Genomic DNA, 18,222 nt, shown 5'->3' on the forward strand with positions numbered 1-18,222 from the left:
CTGCCTCCCTTTTCCTGCCCTTAAATCTTGCCCTTTAGGACTACAAATAATTTACTTTCCTTAAAATGGCTATCTACTCATGGGCCCAGAATTTTTGTGCCAATTATATCCAGAAAAACCAAGGGAAAGGTCAGGCAGTCTAGACGCTAATCCGAAAGTACTGCATTTCTTCCCTAGCTCGTTGCTTAGCAACGTGGATTAATGTTTGAGAATGACGATGACAGTCACTGAGTCTTGCTATGGTATGTGGTGCCAGTGCTGTACCACCTCCTTGGCTCCAGCACTTTCTCTGTTTGCAAAGAGAGTCCAGAAAGCAGCACCAGTGTGGGAAAATCCACTCTCTTCTTTAACTGAAATGTACACCAGTATTGGAGGAAAGGTGTTCATTAAATTCAAAATGTCCTGTGCAAATAAGTGTATAAGAATAGTTCCTCCCTTCCAATTGAAAATGAAACTGTGGCATTGAAATAAGAGTGTTTTTTTGGGGGGGGGCTTGCTTTTGTTTTGGAATAGCAACATTGTATGCATATACCTACCATCACTGGTAGGTATATGCATACATTAGTGATTATTATTGAATTCATTAGGGTTTATTGTTGAATAATTTCTTCCCCAGTCACTTCTAGGGGACCTGACTAGATTTAGTGAGCCCGTATGTGCAATTGGGAATTATGATTTCTTGGAAGAACTTTATTCTCTGTGAGAGTAGGTCATGGACAGATACTCTAGAAATTAATTCAGGATGAATAAATTCATAGGGTTAAAGGGGGGATGATAAGAAGTAGGATCATGGTGGCAAGAAGACCTTGTCCTCAAGTCTGTGCACGTTCACTAGATTTAGGTCAGGCATAGGCAAACTCAGCCCTCCAGATGTTTTGGGACTACAACTCCCATCACCCCCAGTTAACAGGACCAGTGGTCAGGGGTGATGGGAATTGTAGTCCCAAAACATCTGGAGGGCCGAGTTTGCCTAAGCCTGATTTAGGTGAACATTATTTAGCCCTTATGTGCAATTGGGAACTTTGATTTCTTGAAAACCTAAAAGGGGAGCTTCCCATATAGTGCATCTGCTCTTCCTTGGATATATCCCAGGAAGAGCAAGCTACTACAGATATAACTTAACAGCTAAGTCACAGTTATCACCATAAATTTCGAAACAATCCACCTTTATTGTATTTCTCACCCTTAAGGCATTAGCTGCTGAAATGCATGGGAAGGGGGCTTCTTAACTCTTAGTAAGTCTGTTGCCAGAACTACCTTCTGCTTTGCTGTTCACCTGAAGGCAATGGTTAATCATTTCACTTTCAGCTTGTTCATGTTTATTTTTCCTCTGTTTGGTTCTGGACTTTGTAGTCTGCCTCTTTATTAATAAGCCTGATTCCGTGCCGAAGGGGTTGTGGAAGTCAGCAAATCCAGCAGAAGGGATATATAATTTCTGCCTCCAGGCTTCTGATGTAAACAGTGTGTGAAGTCCAGTTTAAAGAATTGAGAAAGAAGGTATCATTTTTTACTTTCACTAAAGGTGTGAAAATGTTTAAAGCCAGCACTGCAGAAGCATATTTATTTATCATTCAGGGGAGTAATTCGCTATTTTCAGACATTTGTCTATGAGGACTATATAGCTCAGTGGTTGAGCATCTGCTTTGCTCACAGAAGGTCCCAGGTTCAGTCCCTGGCATCTTCAGGTAGGCTGGGATAAGGCTCCCAATCTGAAACCTCAAGAGACCCAGCTCATCATAAATCAATCGCATTTAAGTAAGCAGACCACGTTTTCCCATGAGAAATATCTGGGGTTGTACATTATCAAGGAGTCGGTGATATGTGGTTTTATGTTGAATGATGGTGATGGTGGTGAGAGTGTGTGTCTATTCTGTAATAGTAGGCAGAGCAGAAGTCGCCAGGATGAGGATGCTTATGGGATGTTCAAAGAAGCAGAAGGGCTGTCACATGAATACGGCTACTTGTTTAATGCAGCACTAGCTTTGGTACTAACAAAAGGAAGAGAAACACTAATCGGAGCAGGACATGGGACGGGAATCATCTGCATCCTTCATGTAATGCCCAATGGACTGGCTCTAACTATCAAATAGTCCTGCTTGTCAACTGTATTTGAGAGCAGTCTGTTTCATGCTCTGTGCATCTGAACGGGAAATGCTGATGCTAGCTGTTGCGAAGCTTTCTTGTTTCATGGGTGCTTGCGAACAATTGGCAACCAAACATTCACATTGTCTAAAGGGGAAAAGCAAAGTTGAGGTGGCTGGGGCAATAACCTTTCGATAGGTAGCATTCCTGGTGGGAAAACGTTGCTGGTACATGAGGGTTTGGATAGTGTGTAATATTCTTCCTTTTCTGGTAGGGTTTTCTACTTCACTTATTATTGAAGCTAACAGACTGTTGACCTTCCCTGCCCCTCATAAATTTGGTGGGCACGAGCACATGCTGTAAATCTACCTCTCCTAAAAATGTGTTGCTGTGACCAATCACAGCGCTGCTTCTTCTGCATCTTTTAATAGCTATTTGTGCCCTAAAAGTGGCAGAAAGATACATTAGAATCTTTACTGTACTACTTTCAACATGGAGACAAATTAAAATCTTAGGTACACATTTCCAGAGAATTAAGAAGGAAGGGAACAAAGTTCACCTAGAGGCTAGATGGCAAAACATGAAAAAGGAGACTGCAAAGCTGATACTCCCCCACCCTTTTATTCTTGGACCATCCAAATAAGGGTTCACACATCACATTGTTAAGCGTTCACCAATATGTATCTGAGTTGGAAGAGAAATCAACCCTTTATACCTGCCCTCCTACCTATTGGACAGAAGGAACCTTTGCCATAAGTCAAATTTACCATTTCTGTAGGCTGGAAATACCAGGCTTTTCAGCTTCTAGATAATTAACAATTGTCAGCAGAACAATGGCAGCATTGTGACATGTGAAAAGAAACCCAATGAGCCAATTCTTTTGCGTAATACTGTATTATGGTTCCATGACTACTGGCACGATTTACATTAAGAGTATCCCTCCATGCACCCATCAGTTCTCAAACATTAAATTAAGACCCGTCTCTTGTTCTGGAAGGCTTAGGCAGCATTATATGATGCATGTGTTGTTAATTTATATAGCACCCAACTGTTAGTGTACTCTGCCCCCCATCAGCCTTAACCACAGGATGTAATTATCCTAATTTTAAATGTGGGGAAGTAATGCATTGTGTTGGAATTTGAAACCAGATCACCTGTTTGCAAACTTTGTTATCTAAAGCAGCTTATGTGCATTTTTAAGTTAGCCATGAAGTTATCCCAAAGCCATTTTAAAGGCCCCTAATTAGAAAACAACTTAAGAAGAACAGAAGAGCAACCCTGCTGGATCAGGTCAAAGGCCCATCTAGTCCAGCATCCTCCCAGTTGCCAACTATGGGATGCCTATGGGAAGCCTGCAGCCAAGATCTGAGGGCAGCGGCAGCAGCAGCAGCACTCTGACCCCTTGACATTCTCAGCAACTGGCATTTATTGCCATACTACTTCCGACAGTGGAGGTAGGACATAGCCCCTATAGCCACTAGTAGCTAGTAGCCACTAATAGTCTCATCCTCTTTTAAATCCATTTCCTCAGCAGTATATGAATGACGTGCTTCAATCTGTTTAATCACGTTTGCATGTACTAAGATGTGTGCGTTTTCATATTTGGGCATTTTAAGACAAGTCAATTTATAGCTACTTCTTTTCAAAAATCCACAGGGATCAGTACAACTTGCTAACAAAACCTTTCATAAGAAATGTGCAGTATCTCTTTTTTCTCATACTCTCTTAATAGACTCCGTTCATCATGCCACCCAGTCCCTAAAATCTCACTCTTCTCCCCCATCTCACACACTTTCACATCACCTGCTCAATGAAGTCGAGCACCCAGTCGTAGAAAACAAAGCAGCAACTTTATCAGCCAAGTTTTGGACAACAAAATTACTTTCCTTTGTACTGTTCCCCCTCTTATGGTTGTGTCTGTCCGTCATGTTCCCTGGCCCTTGTTACATTAACAACTTCTCCAAGGTTTGTGCTAGTTGTACACACAGCTGCCTAATATGAAATGTATTTTGGCTGTTCAGTTAATCAGTTAAAATCTAAATCAATGCTAGTGGGCACTAGTAAACTATTGAGCTTATATTCTAGTTGACAGTTTTGTTGGTGCCTGCCCGGAGGTATTTTGGTTCATAGAAATCATAGAATTGTAGAGTTGGAAGGGACTCTGTGGATCTAGTCCAGACTTCCTCAACCTCGGCCCTCCAGATGTTTTTGGCCTACAACTCCCATGATCCCTAGCTAACAGGACCAGTGGTCAGGGATGCTGGGAATTGTAGTCTCAAAACATCTGGAAGGCAGAGGTTGAGGAAGCCTGGTTTATACTAGTCCTGATCTAGTCCAACTTCCTGCCATGAAAGAATATACAGGGATCAAACCTGCAACCTTAGCATTATCAGCACCATGCTCTAACCAGCTGAGCTATTCATAGAACTGTAGAATTGGAAGGGATCCCATGGATCATCTAGTCCAACCCTCTCAAATGATTAAATTGGATTAAAACAGGTTGATAACAGATATCTCTCTCAATAGGCATTACTTAGTATTTGGGATGAGGATAGTAAACTTAAAACAGATATTTTGCCATGGATAACTTACATGCTTCATAAAATTCTTTTCTGTTTTTCCCAAGTGTACTTCAAAAGATTAATGAGTCACTTTGGAAGTTTATTTGTGAGGTTTATCCACTTCATTGGGCACTCAAAAACATTGGAAGGAGGATTTAATTTTCTAGACCATAGTTTATACCAGGCTTCCTCAACCTTGGCCCTCCAGATATTTTTGGCCTACAACTCCAATGATCCCTATCTAGCAGGACCAGTGGTCAGGGATGATGGGAATTGTAGTCTCAAAACATCTAGAGGGGCTGAGGTTGAGGAAGCCTGGTTTATACTATAAGACACACCTTTTAGCTCCTATAAATAATCAACAAGCTTTTTTTATCTGAAAATACTCCTTCATGGGTAATCTTGGAAACTTTATATTTGGCACCCTTTTATGGGATGGATGATGTTAGGGTCTAGGTATATAAAAAGGAGAAGACTTTTTCCACTTGCAATTTCAGTGGCTAGGGAGTCCTGGAAAATAAACCCTATGTTCATGAGTTTTTATACCACTGCAAGTGTGTAAAAATGTCTCCTGCACTGTCATGGAGAAATTTGCAAGCTGATGCTTCATTATTTGTTGGTGGAGACAGCTGCTGCAGCATGTGATTTAAAGCTTCATATGGTAACTGCATATTGCGTGTGCACTGGCTCTGAATTCATTTGTAAAGAACATAGTTACCCTAAGCAAAGCATGAAGTTCCCTGTGATGACATGAGTGCCTTGTGAACTGGCATTATTAATTTCTAGTAGAAATATTATAATTAATCTATACTGTAGTAGTATAACATTACAGTCATACCTCGGGATAAATGTGCTTCAAGTTAAGTATTTTCGGGTTGTGCTCCGTGGTGACCCGGAAGTAACAGAGTGCGTTACTTTTGGGTTTCGCTGCACGCGCATGCGCAGCCGGTCAAAATGACGTCATGCGCGGAAGCGTCGAAACGCGATCCATGCACGCGCAGACGCGGGTTGCGTTCGCTTCAGGATACGAACGGGGCTCCGGAACAGATCCCGTTCGCATCCCGAGGTACCACTGTACATTGTTCTGCTTTTGAAACTATGATTGGGATCAAACATAGTTATTCCAGCAGCACAAAGATTTCTGCTTCTGCATTGGAATAGTCTCTCCCTCTCTTCCCCTGTGTGCCCCCTAAATCAGCTCTAGGGGTTTGTCCAATATTCTGGAGCAGATTTAGGAAGGACACAGGGTGTGTATGAAGGTAGAAGCTGGGAATGGGGCATCCCATTGTGCTGGCCCTAATGTTTTGTGCTGAAAGGACATAGTTGGTGAATACTACCCTATATTACATTGCTGGCTGCAGTAACTCTGAGATACAGATAATATCCTTTGACAGTTTTCATCCTCACCCATATCCAGCTAATAGCAAAGTCCTAGAACCAGAAGGGAACAAAAGACCATCTCCCACTTGCTGCATCAAGGCAGGATCATGTTTATTATTAGTTCCCAAGAGTATCACTTGTAATTTTGTACAGCTGAATTTTGAATGGAAAAGAGGAATGCTCATAGTATCGGGGATCCTTCATGTTGCACTTACGGGTATAAGCAAGAATGAATTTCTGAATTCTGCCACACATGCGGCACGCTTCCCATAGAGCATGTGGGAGATTTAAGTAGTGAGGAAGTCAAGTTTGTTAGACATGATCTTTCTTCCATAAGTTAATTTTCAGACAAAAATATTGTTTCCTTTTAATCTGATGAATAGAATGGATTTGTAAAGACAGGGTCAAGCAATTTCTCTTTTCTCAGTTGGCCTTTGTATTTTGTAAACAAGTTTATATGTGTCTGTGTCTCTTGTTTTGTGTTTGTGGTGAACGTGACTAAGTGTGGGAACAGGATGAGTGTTGTGCAAGTCTGTAGGCAGCACTTAGAACAAGAAGAGCTCATGGAAAGCTGTGATGATTTAACATTAGTAACTCTTGAGTGAACTTCTCAGTACTTAAAATCATGACCGCAGTGGATTTTTTGCCCTTCCTGCCAGCTGCAGTAACAATTGTGCCTCATTTCTGAAAAGGGGTTACAGCAAAAGATGGATCTCCATTTCCCACCATAAATGGGATATGGGGCCATGCTGGTTTGCTTAAGGCTTGGCAGAAAAACATTTATTAAGCCCCTGTTGGCCTGCCATAGATTGCTGGTGGGCTGTGCTTGGCTTGATGGGTGACAAGTTGCACAGGCCACACTTAAGGTGATCATTGCCATGTAGCTTTTAGGAAAACTTAGGTGCCTGAGGGTGGAAAAAAATTCAGTATGTGTTTGAGGTGGGTCACACCCAGTTGGTTTCACGTTCAGATCTGCATGGACCCATCTCTCGAACAATTCCAGTGTCTGTGGAATGCATTACTCATATGCTGTCTGGATCAGCTGCAAAACTGCACTCTTGCCTTGCCACACAATCAATCCTTTTTCCAATATGAGATGAATTTCTTTTGCCCTCTTCAACTGTGAAAAGGCTCTGCATGGGCATCAGACTGTCTCCAGTGACTTTCTACATCTTAAATATTATTTCCATGATATCCAGATTTTTAATAATAAAAAAAGAAAAGAAAACTAAGCTCCATAGGCATGACACACTGTTGAGCTCTTGGTTTGCAGATTTATTACTTATGCTGCTCAATTTTGTGTGCTGTCACCTACAGAGTACATCTAAGCAAATTTAATTATGCTCATGAATTGGGAATTAGAGGTCAGAGATGAGGGTCCTGTAAAGTACAGGTGCTAGTAGTCAAATAAAGTACAATTACTAGTAGTGGAACTATTTTCAGTTGTAGTTTTAATTGCAGTAGAAAAAAAGCTACCTGAAAGGAGTTGGCTATAATCACTTCAGGGCTGGATTTGAAAACAGTTGAGTCTTATCAACAAAAGGATCCATTTATTCCAGGAAAGCAATTTGATGGGGCAAGTTGTGTGAGTTGCTTTCCTTCCTGACTAATAAGCACTCATTCATGTCAAGGGCCAAACTATGTGTTATGCTAAAGTCCATGACTAGAACTCTTCATGTAATTTTCTTCTTAAAAGTAGCTGGAGCGATAGCCATAGCACAAGTTGTGAGGTGTCAAACCAATTTTCCTTGCAGCCCTATATGCACGTTGATATCCAAAACACTACCATGCCTGGAATCCTAATGTCTAACTTCAGACTAAGTTGGAATAATAGAACTGGGGGTTGGGGGGGGGACTGGGATGGGACCTCCAAATTCTGTTCATCAGAAGCGTGGAACTTCTTATGCATGGAAGGTCTACTGTTTACTTTGCTATTGTTATGAATTGCTTTTCATAATAAGAATAATAATACCTTTATTGTCAATGTACAACCTGTGTACAATGAAATTAACCGAGCCTCCCCCCCAACAAACACTCAATCTCATTGCACTCTGTGTGCTTGTCGCACAACACACCAACCCCGAAAGTCAGTTGCACTATATTATTTTCCGTTCAGCAGCCTAACAACCCTTGGATAGAAACTGTTTTTTAGCCTGTTGGTACGACTGATTATACTTCTATATCTCCTGCCCGCGGGTAGAAGATTAAAGAAGTGCTGGCTGGGGTGTGAATCGTCCCTGAGAATTTTTCTAAGGCAACGATCCCTTGTGATGTCATCTAGCGGGCTCAGGGGACAGCCCAGGATATCATGTGCTGTGTTCACCACCCTCTGTAAAGACTTTCTGTCAGTGGCTTTTCATAAGAAGCAAAACCCAACAATACATTTCATCTAAGTGATAATCACGGTTGATATACGGTACTTACCATGGTATTCATAATTGGGCAGAGTATTTGCTATGCATGCAGGGGGTCCCAGGTTTGATTCCCGGCATCTCTAGGTAGGGTTTTGGGTTGTCCTCTGCCTGAGCCCCTGGACCCTTTAGACTGTATTGAGTTAGTTGGACCAGTGGTCTGATCCGGTATAAGGCAGCTTCCTGTGTGCCTATAATAGACCAAATTAATCTATATGCCCTCAGTTCATACTCTTTAGCCTCCATCACTGTAAGCCTTGTGTAATTTTGGCACCAATTTGCCAGAAAGGGGAAGGGATCTACGGTAATTATGGTCTAATTTCGGCAACTCTCATTGGGGTGGGTGAGTGGGTGAAGTAGAGAATAAGTAAAAGTTTAGAGAAAATAGCTGTCTTCCTCTTGTTGCTCCATCTGAGGAAGAGTTATGTTAAGTATGCTTGGTGGATAATTTTTTGTTTTATGCTCAGGATCTTCTTATAATAGTAGGGGTGGAAGGGATTCCTCCTGCCCACCCCCAAACCCCCAGTTCTGGTTGGTTAGCATCCTTGGAGTGGGCAGAATGAGAGCTTCTTCCATAGAATGTGACAGCAATTAACTCTCTTAATTCATCTGGAATCTTTTGCCAAACTTTTCCTTGCCCGTAGGCACTCTTGGCACACGGTACACTTTTATTTGAGCTTGCTCTGTACATGTTGCACGCTGTAATCCACATGATGTAATCTGCAGAGGTTGATGTAATCTGCCAAAATGTGGATGATTCACTTTTAGGGCAGACAGCTGAATTAGAGGACTTTCCGTTTCCTTCTGATGCAATTTGATTTTTATAATCCTTACCAGAATATCTATTTTCTCTCTTCCTTTCCTTTTACAAAGTGGTAATTATGGGGGTAAATTAAAGTCTCAAATGAGAATCCTTTATTATTATCATTATTATTATTCAATAGCTGCTGCTAAAGGATAGAAATGCCATGCAAATGTGTTTATACTGCTTGCTTAGTTGAGTTCCCCTCCCCTTTCATTTAAAGACCACCGTATGTTGGAACCAAGTGATATTTTTTTCAACTCTGGTGCAAATTCTTTCCACAAAGACATCCAATCACTGTGATTTCCTCTTCTGTTGAGAACAAAGAAAATGAATCAAATGCCCATTTTGAGTCTGTCTGCAATATTTAATGCTTGAACGGAGCTGCACAGTGTGGGCAAATAGACTGAAGGTTAAACAAACCATCTCAAGCTATCCTAGCAAGATAGTCAGCTGAACATTCTCGGATCCCTTTCTGCTCTTCCTAGTCTTGAAGGTAATTTATTAATGGGAAGGGCTCGTGGTGTGCACTATGTGAGGAGGTCACATTCCGATCATATCCCCATGTCACCTTATCTCTGAGTTGTCAATTAGTCCCAAGTGAAGTAAAACAGAGTCAATTTATCATTCTTCAAAAATTTAGAGTAGTGGAATTCTTCCTTTTCCCCTCCACAACCAAAACCCTCCTCAATACCACTTTAATTAAAACTGTGAAAGGATGTCAGCAGATATTCTTTTTAAACTGTTCAGATAAGAGAATATGATAACCTGTTAATTCAAACTGGACTCATAAAAAAAGAGATTGCCTTGTCTATTTGCTGCCTCTTTGGTTCTAGGAAGAGAACTGCTGGCTATATGGAAAGCTTTGTGAATGCAAGTTTTTTTCATGGTGGCCTGCCATCTCACATGATTTCACACACATGCAATTAGGGATTGTTTGTATTTTTCATTTTAACTATGGCACATGTTTAAATGGCACTGTGCATGGAATTCGCCATCAGTTGTGGGTGGTCCATGAGTGTTTAAATATTGGAGTTTCCTCACAACAACAAACATGGAAGCAAAAGGTCAGTCCATTTCCAGTCACCAATTCATGTTTAATCCAGGGAAACACTGACATTTCACTGTCGTTCTTAAGTCACAGTTGATAGCACCATGTAAGAGTTCTGCTGTTGAAAATTGGTTACTTTTAAAGGTGGCATTTAAAATCTCTAGTGGTAGGAATGGAGTCATCTTCTGACCTGCTTCAGAACCAATCCTAGACAGTACCACAAGTATGATTACTTGCATCTTGCATTCTGTGAAGTGTGTGGTCTCTTTTGTTTGATGCGATTTTGCAGAGCTTAATTTCCATTTGATTGTCTATCCAAGATTGTTTCCTTTCATTTCCCCACATTGTTACTCTAGAACTGAATACCTGTTTCTTAAAATCCTTATGAAATTAAGCTTGCTTTCTTGTTTTGGTGAAACGCTTCTTTGCTATCCCTGCATTTGTTGGATTCCACCCCCACCCGAGCCATCTGTGGTAAAGCCCAATTCCCAAATTTACTCTAAAGTTTCATTGAATCCCACAGGGCTAACCTTTAAAGGTTTGGATTTGTTTTGTTTTTAAAAAAGATGCTCAGGATTGCAGCCCTTGTTAGCTAAAGTTGCCCCGTGCTATAAATTTCCAGTGTCAATAAGCCCATGAAATATGCCCTATTGTTTCATGCAAAAAAATTTCTAAGGATAGTAAAATTGGTTCCAATAGCTCTGTTATCCCCCCCTGTGTCAGTTGTGTTCCTTATTTTACAAGTGTTTGATTTGTACCTTGCATTTTAGGCACTGAGGTCAAAGATGATTTCTCAGAAATTAAAAGTGCTGAGGTTAAATGATGTTCTCAGAAATTGCCCCTCATGAACAACACCAGTTGGTGTGTGAGATACGGCCTAATGCTAAATTCTCATTTCCAAAGCTGAAGAAACATAGAACCAATGAAGATCCAAAAGCAGCCAGGAATCATCTTTGCACAAAGAAATCAACCATTCCTTGAACACTAGGAGGTTCTTGTAATTACCTTCAGGTAGTGGAGAGATTAATACAGCGGCATGATCCTCTTACTCCTAATAAGAAGTATGGGCCTGCAGGATGCAGCCGTCGAAGTGATACTGTGCATTAGAAGGGTAGAGTAGAGAATCTACTAAATATTCTGATCCAGCAGCATGAGCACTGCCTCTTTATGACAGTCCAGTGCTAGATGATTTGAAACATATTTTAAAAGATTCTTATTCTGTAAATAATGAGAGATGCTTGCCCAGGAGACCTCCTAACCTAAGAGCCCTACCTCTATAGCTCACAGTTGTGCCACAAAGGTACTTGAAATAGGGACTGAGGTACTAACTTTCTAATCTCTTATGAAAGCTTGATGCAGGAACGGTGAGCTTTGGCCCTCCAGATGCCACCTAAGGCTGATGTGAGTTGGAGTCCAACATCTGGAGAGGCTCAGCTTCACCAGTCCTGGATTCATATGAGCCAAGCAGCCATGGTTGGAGCCTATCCCTGACTGAAGATAGTCCCCCCCCCCCACAAAGGAATTCCCCTAATCAGAACCTACCCATATGATGCCCCTGGAGGGCTGAAAATATTTTAATCCTGATTAAAGCACATCCATATGTTTAACTGATAAATGGAAATTCCTAAATTCTTGCCATTCATAATAATTTCTACACATAAATTACAGTATTTTTCTGTGTATAAGACTATGGTTTTTTTACTCTAAACTAGTTCAAAATCTTATACATGGATGGTATCTCCCCTCATTTTCTTAAATTGGAGCCCCCCAAAATAGGGGGGCATCTTATACATGGGGGCGTCTTATAGACGGAAAAATACAGGTACGTATACATCATGAAGAAAGTGGAGTTCAGCCAATCTGCGATTAAGCAATTTCCTCTGGTTCCCAGTAAACAAACAATGCTGGTCAATGAGCGTCTAAACTATCATTTGTTCACTCCGGTCAAACTGAGATTATAATCTCAAACAATTGTAAAGTTTAACGATACCATCTGCCTCCAGAACTCAGCTAATTTTTCTAGTTTCCCCCACCTAATAAACTTGCTTAACTGCGAGAGTTTGTTTTATCCTTTTGACTGATTGGCTTCCCTGCAGAGCAGTGGGGAACAAGGAACAAGGCTGCACAAATTGTGTAATTATTTATCTGAGTATGTAAGCACCATAAATCAGTTAGTTTTTAAGGTGTCACATAAGACTCTTAGTGGTGGTTGTAACAAGATAAATGTGGTTTTCCATCCCACTATAGACCAAACTCTAGAGTTTTCATTTGCTCAGAAAGCATGGCCAGAACAGGTACTGTTTGACAATAAAATGAAAAATAAATAAATATTTTAGGTGGGGACAGACACTGGATGAGGATGAAACAATTACCGTAAGTTGAGCTCAGCACTGAGCGAGAGGGAACTTTTCCTTGTCCAAGCTGTGCAGAGTTCAGATGCCAGGGACTTGCAAGGTTCATTGGCTTTTCTCCACGGCACTAACCTTGCATGTTGACAAATGCATTGATTTGCTCAATGGCATGTTGATCCTTAGTGTTTCTGTGTGACGACGTCAAGAAGAAAGTGCCCCTACCCAGATTTAGGTCAGTGTTTAGGGCCCCGCTTGCATATCAAGTGGCACAGGATTTAGTGTAACTGTGAATTTGGTCAGAAGTGATTATTGATAACGAACTGCTTTTGGAGATGTTTGTGCTTTTGTATTGTAAGCCGCCCTGTAATCCTTGGATGAAGGGTGGCATAGAAATTTTAATAATAATTAGTTCTTTGTGTGTGTCTTCTTCCTTACAGGTTTCTCCTGAGCTGGGTTGGGAGAGCCTGTTGTGCCCTATTCATTCCAAGGGAAGGGGAGGATGCCTCCTTTTCCCCTGCCCATATGGTGAAGACCAGGAGTAGTGGGGAAGAACAGAGGGTCCTGTGATGCACATTGCTGTCTTTTCTTGCTCTGAGTGCCTGCCCCATATACTGTATGCAGACATGCGTTGAATGTGTGACAGCCAAGATCCAAAAGCTAGGGAATGAAACCATATCATTCATTCTATAGTGCTTATGTGCCTCCAACCATCCAGGGGTGGAACTTTCACCTCTCTTTCAGTGCAGAGTTAGAAGGAAATCTCTTCCTTGTCCAAGCTGCACAGAATCCAGATACAGGGGAGAAGGAAGGCTCATTGGCTTTTCTCCGTGTTGCTAACAGATCCTGCAGATTAGCAAACCAAGGCCTTCTGGTCTAAGGAGTCCCCAGTGTTGTAACTCATTCATATTCCTTCTATATCTTCCATCAACACCTATGGTTGCCACAGGGCCTTGGGATATTAGCACAGCGGATCATTAAAAATGAACTGCATCAAGGCTTTCATCAGGTCCCTATAATAAACAGTAAAGACTTTTGTCAGTGCCTTAGTATTAGTAAAGGACGACTGACAAATCAGCACCTGTTATTGAAAGTGAATATGGATGTTGCACTGTTATTTAAACAGCTGATCCTTTTGTCTGCTTGTTTTTTCTGTCCTAAGCACCACTTTATATTTTAATTGATTATTGCACGTGGTTTGCAAAGTTATATGTTCAGCTACCAATAAAAGGTGCTTCCCATGTAGATTGTTACCTGAAAGAAAAGTCTTACAATGGCTGTGAGTGAAAGCGTAGCTTAAACTTGAGCTTTGAAATGCTCCATTCAAGATATCAGAAAAATCCCTGGAAAGTCAGAGTGGCATTTGTTTGTCTTGGGCATTGATTCTCAAAGTGAGTGTGCTGGGACACTCTAGTATTCTAATGTGTGTCTTGAAAAATCAAGCTACTATATGGAATGCATCCACCCTCCAATTCTATGCCCGTTAGAGAGGGAGCCTGTATTCATTTTTGGCATCAACCTGACGGAGGGAGCAAAGACATACAAAGGTTATCTGATCTATCCCATTTCACATATAGATGAAGCAATCTCTGAAGCATCACCAACTCATCCTTGAGCCACATCTAACTGTGCCAGTGGGATGATGGGACACCAGGAGGTAGTATTAACTATACTATCCTGCAGTGCCAAGGAGGGTGACTGCCAATTGTCCTGGGACATAATCAAGAAATTATAAACATGCTGTCCTTTTAGAAGGATGAATTTACCTCCAATTTTAATTCATTAAAGTGTGCCCTCATGTGTAGCAAGTTTAGGAAACATTGGTTCAGAGCTATAGTTCATGCCTTGGCCAGGATAGCACATTATGGGTAAACTCAATCACACGCTCATTTTAAAAAAAAAAGAAAAGGAAAGGAAAGGGGGAAACCTGTTAGCACAACAATCCTTGTCTCTGACCCTTTCTGACATTAGAATTCCCCTACAGTAGAATTCTCCTTTCTGTTGAAATATATTTCCTTTCGTCTCTTCCTCTAGCTGCGCCCCATTGTCTAGTGGTCTCAGATTACAGCACCAAAGGGGTTAAAATGCACATCTGCCCCTACTGCATGCCTTCTTGTGGTGGAACCTCCTTTCTGTTGGAAGGAACTTTGCCTCCCAAGCGAAGCCTGTTTCTAATACACAGGAAACTGTCCCAAGTGCTCTCTTGCTTAGGATGTGAAACGTTATCATTTCACTTGTTCTAAGCATTCTTGCTGCTGTTACCTACACTTCTTGATCGTGTAGCCTTTAATCTATTCTAAGAGAGGGAAGCATTACCCCAGCCACAGATACGCTGCTGTTTTACATGGTGTGCCTGTTGGTTTTTCAGTGTGAGCTCCTTACACAAGGATGCCCCAGCATGGATGCATCACAACAATAATCCATTAAGTTAGCTCAGTCAGTAGAGCACGAGACTCTTGATTTCAGGGTTGTGGGTTCAAGCCCCACATTGGGCAAAAGGATTTCTGCATTGCAGGGGGTTGGACTAGATGTCCCTCTGGGTCCTTTCCTACTCTACAATTCTGTGATTCTGCAGTTTTCAGCCAGGAACTTCTAGGAAGTCCCCAAGCAGGACAGGAGCACAGGGGTTGTTGTCCTATTTTTACTCCCCAGCGACTGGCATTCGGTATTGTGCTGCCTCTGATCCTGAAGGTACCGGTATACAGCTATCAGGACTAATGGGCAGAAATAGCCTCATCCTCCATGAATTTATCTAATCCCCCCTTTAAAGGCATCTAAGCTGGTGCCAATTTCTACATCCTGTGGCAGAGAACTCTCTAAGTTGAACTATGCATTTTGTCTCAGGGCAGAAAAAGCAACAGTGCTAAGTCACACTTGCTGTCTTCCTGTGTGACCTTAGCAAGCTGGTCTCTCAAGCTCAGCAAAATGGGAGATGATAGTACGGATTTACCTTACAGGGGTGGTTTTTTTGGTAAGGATTATTGTATACGTGTTGGATTTTTGTAGAGCCAGTGTGGTCTAGTGTTTTGGACTAGGACCTGGAAGACCAGGGTTCAAATCAGGATGCTCACTGGGTGGTATCTGGAAGAAATGCCCATGTAGAGAAAGAGCCTCTGCCTCATTTTACGACGCAGTTAAAAACTCTGTACATGTGTACATACAGCCATATTGACTTGCTCCTTTTTGTATAGATCATCTTTCCATTACACAGCTGGGCTATAAAGTCCCTTTAACTCTGGCCAGAGTTCGTGAGACCTGGGATCTCTGTGCACTCGTATATTTTGGGCTCAGCTGTTTGCCAGTCAGCTGAGCTGCTTGAGCACAAATGGCCAGACTTCCTACTCAACAGCAGAGGTGTTTTTTATTTATAAGCAGACACTTTTCACACTAGCTGTGGGGAAGGCCAATATGACCAAGTTCCAGAGAAATTGTTGCTCTTTACTCACACATTAATGGAATAGGTTGGGGCGTGTGGATTGCCCTTTCTTCCTCTCTTTCCCCTTTTTCATTCATTCTAGCAGTAGCCTGCCCAGTTGAGAGGTGGGCAGAAGAAACTCTGTCCTACCTAGGTCAGAAGTGGCAGTAGGTGGCTTGGGTTGGGCAAGAAGAGTTTGGATTTGATATCCCGCCTTTCACTCCCTTTAAGGAATCTCAAAGCGGCTAACATTCTCCTTTCCCTTCCTCCCCCACAACCAACACTCTGTGAGGTGAGTGGGGCTGAGAGACTTCAGAGAAGTGTGACTAGCCCGAGAGATATATGTTATCTTGCAATCAAGGATGAGCTGTGATCTCTTCTTGAGTAGAAATTACTTGGCTGCATTAAATATATAAAGGTAAAGGTAAAGGTACCCCTGCCCGTACGGGCCAGTCTTGACAGACTCTAGGGTTGTGCGCCCATCTCACTCAAAGAGGCCGAGGGCCAGCGCTGTCCGGAGACACTTCCGGGTCACGTGGCCAGCGTGACATCGCTGCTCTGGCGAGCCAGAGCCGCACACGGAAACGCCGTTTACCTTCCCGCTAGTAAGCGGTCCCTATTTATCTACTTGCACCCGGGGGTGCTTTCGAACTGCTAGGTTGGCAGGCGCTGGGACCGAACGACGGGAGCGCACCCCGCCACGGGGATTCGAACCACCGACCTTTCAATTGGCAAGCCCTAGGCACTGAGGCTTTTACCCACAGCGCCACCCGCGTCCCTCATTAAATATATAGAGCTCTGGAATGATTATTTAACTAAATAATCCTATCTCCCATATGCGATGCTCATGCCACTTAGGAGTGCAAGATAGTGGAAATGCTGCCTTCCTCATCATGCCATTTGGCCCCCTGTTTCATTTAATCATCCTGCCTTCAAATAACCATGCTGTGAAATGGGAATTTTTTTTCCTGCTACAGGTTTTGTTGACAGTGGCCATCAGCTTAATGCCTTCAGTTTCATAGTTTCTGAGTTAGAAAACAAACCAAAAACATTTTTGTGATATTTTAAATCAATTTAAATAAATAAAATTCAATCTAGCATGTATACAATGCACTTCAAAGCACTAACATGCATTGTACATACATAAAAGCTGTTTCTCAGATGTTGGATATTGCCCAATGTCAGCCTTCCTAATTTCCAATCCCAGAAGCAATGAAGTTAGTTGGAACATTTCTTTGTCACGTATGTGAATCAGTCTCATTCCCGAATACAACAGAACCCTTTTAGTTCTGAAAATCATCCTTCAGGCAGATAGCACAAGTGCAAAATGAGGGGTGGGGTGGGAAATGAGAGAAAAGCAAAACTATATGTCATCAAAGCTGCAAGTGCTTGAAAAGCAGGGATTGTAATAGAAAATACTGGGCAGTTCTCATTATTGCCCCATCTTTGGATTTGCCTACTGTAAGATGTTTGTTGGAGTTTGGGAAGATTTTCTAGCATGGCATTGAAAGTTTCCCCCTATACTTCATGGTGGGCTTTAATTCAAAATAACAACAAGTATTTAATTTTGAGAAATAGCACGTCTTAATTCTACATAACCTTTAAATACTTCTAAAAAGTCTACACAGTATAATTGTTGTTTAGTTAGGGATTTACCGTATTTTTCGCTCTATAAGACGCACCAGACAACAAGACGCACCTAGTTTTTGGAGGAGGAAAACAAGAAAAAAAAATATTCTGAATCTCATAAGCCAGAACAACAAAAGGGATCGCTGCGCAGTGAAAGCAGCAATCCCTCTTGCTGTTCTGGCTTCTGGGATAGCTGTGCAGCCTGCATTCGCTCCATAAGACGCAAACACATTTCCCCTTACTTTTTAGGAGGGAAAAAGTGAGTCTTATAGAGCAAAAAATATGGTATTTAACAACAGCAGCTGAGTTTCAATGAAAGGGGCTGCATGGGCAAGGGTTTGGTGATCAGCCATCTTTGCTGTTGGGAGTAGATAAATTTTATTGGCATAAAACAGGTCTAGTTTAAGGTTCCTCTGGTTCATGGACAGAAACATGAGTGGATTCAGTGTGGGCATGTGAACACAGCCCATCGAGACTTTCCTTGGAAAGCTGCTTGTTGTATGAAATGTTGCCTGCATTGAAATTGACATAGCATTTGCACCA

General features: G+C 41.9%; 1 protein-coding gene across 2 annotated transcripts in view; it reads left to right on the forward strand.

Moving 5' to 3' along the window:
• The window catches only part of COL18A1 (collagen type XVIII alpha 1 chain), a 145,138-nt gene that overhangs the window by 22,339 nt on the left and 104,577 nt on the right, over positions 1 to 18,222 (forward strand). The window contains exon 1 of one of the 2 annotated variants that reach the window (XM_083416349.1): positions 1,396 to 1,497. The exons of the other annotated variant lie outside the window; for it this stretch is intronic. The gene's annotated coding sequence lies outside the window, so the exon portion shown is untranslated. Of the gene's footprint in view, positions 1 to 1,395; positions 1,498 to 18,222 lie in introns of those variants that run through there. 2 annotated transcript variants of the gene reach the window in all.

The sequence above is a fragment of the Podarcis tiliguerta genome, assembly GCF_965153285.1.
Source record: "Podarcis tiliguerta genome assembly, chromosome: 1".
Lineage (NCBI taxonomy): Eukaryota > Metazoa > Chordata > Lepidosauria > Squamata > Lacertidae > Podarcis > Podarcis tiliguerta.